Source organism: Ptychodera flava, chromosome 15 (genome assembly GCF_041260155.1).
Source record: "Ptychodera flava strain L36383 chromosome 15, AS_Pfla_20210202, whole genome shotgun sequence".
Lineage (NCBI taxonomy): Eukaryota > Metazoa > Hemichordata > Enteropneusta > Ptychoderidae > Ptychodera > Ptychodera flava.
The window spans coordinates 14,439,088-14,441,217 of record NC_091942.1 but is presented as its reverse complement, the minus strand read 5'-3'; positions in this window follow the sequence as shown (position 1 = coordinate 14,441,217).

Sequence of the window (2,130 nt, the reverse complement as noted above, 5' to 3'; positions counted from 1 at the left end):
AATCGGTGATGGCGCTGCTGCGGTCCAGGATCCAGGGTCGACGGTCCTCCAGTGGTAAATCAACAGTGTGTTCGTTTACATATAAAACATAGTCGGAAAGTCCACTTTTTCCATGTTTTAGCGTTGAGTTGATGAACGTTTATGTCCAACATTATCTCATGACAAGAAAGCGAATACTCGAATCAAGTTTTTTTTCACGCATTTATATGTTTCTTCATCGCCAAGTGCAACGACATTAAAAACAGAAAAACCTACTCTTATATTGAAAAGTAATATAAAGTCAAACATAGACAGAACAGAAAGAAAATAAAAACATCAAAAAACAACAAACAGTAAGCAATACAGTGGACAATAAAGTTCAAAAAGCCTTATAATGAGGCACTCAAAGACTATGGTGACTTTAGGCTGATAGGTAAATTCTGCGATATGTGGACAAGCTACAAAAAAATAAACGAATGATGGCTGAGAAGCAAACCAATAAGACATAAGATTACAATGAACATAATGTTTTGTAAACTTTTCATAAGAACAAAAAGAAGAAGATAAACTATTTTGTCAAGTTGTAAATACAATTAGTGCCCGCAAATACATTTATTTCAAGATAACCTTTGCTGACTTTGTATTTTATTTATTTACTTATTTATCTACTTATTTTTTTATTTATTTATTTATTTATTTGTGTGTTTATTCAGGCATGTTATTCACGCATGTTTACTTGCTCATCAACAACGCCGAATTGCAGCTTCTTAGAGATAAGAAAGGACTGTAAAAGTATGCAAACAGATACATTCTATGGACAGAGACTGTAAACAACTGTAAAACCTAGCTGACATCACAGGATGGTAATTTCGATCCAATCTCACATGGCATCCTATCAACTAGCATAGACGTCCCAGTCAAAACTGCTCAGCTATACCCATGCTTTTCAAAAGTAGAGAAAGGGTCATACAAACCATAGATGTATACACACCATAGATGTAGACAACTCTTGTTATGGTATGAGAAAAAGGCCAAGCAACTTCTTTAACAGTATGTAATATTTCATTCACAAATGATTGAATCAATTATTTTGTTTGAGTTTAATTTCGGAATAAAAAAACAAGGCACATATATAAAAACTTGTGCAACTTTGTTCGGAAAATTAGTCTCTTAAGAACTCATGATAGGATGCGATTATATGACTCGCAAAAACAGGAAGCATGTTACAACGACGTTGTGTTAAGATTTACAACTCAATGTGATGCATGGTCAAACAGAGCATTGATAACGGATACTGTAGGGTTATTCTACCCACACAGAAAGAATTTATATTTTGGATTTCGTTGAATTTAACATTCCTACTGGATATGATGGCCTTGGAGCAATCCATATAAACGCTCTCTGATATTCATCAGGTGCAATCTCTGCTAAAACACCATAATATTAGAAACATTTATCAAAATAGTATATTTGGACAGGCTAGAATTATTCAAACAAACAGTTTATATTTTTGTTCAGCTTGTTGTGTATTTATTTCATTTGTTCTCTTTTCAGAGTGTGTGGGAGTCCATCGGATTGGCGGGTTTTTCCTATCGGTGTCATTCAGTTTGTAAAAACGCATTCAACCATTATACGAGACAAATTTAGCATTCAGGAGACAAGAGCGGCAATAACGACTTTACCTATGTTACTATTTGTAGCAAGTGTTTGATATCGTCTACTGTTTTCAACATTTTTTTCAGATTTGCGCCAGAATCTTACTATTGCGCACAACGTAAGGTCCGAGCTTAACAAGGTGAAAATCATTGATAGTAATAATTTGTGTTCATCTTTTCTGTGAACTATATATTAAAATTGATAAAGGTAATTCGCGAGACAAGGAGACTGGTGTTCTGGAAAATTCGGTCTAGTATTTATATTTGTACACAAATAATAGAACTCTGACGTCATTCAGACTAATTGCCAAAGTAGCAGTAACAGTTGAAAATGGGATGTTCCATTTGCTTACGCGTCAAGAATACAAAGCAGATTATGATTCAAGTGCTTAAATTGAAATCAATGTATTGCCACTTTTAAGCCAGTGTTTTTCAAAAATTGGTTTTTACTTGAAAAAGAATGCATTTTTATATGAAAACTTAATAAGCATGAAGT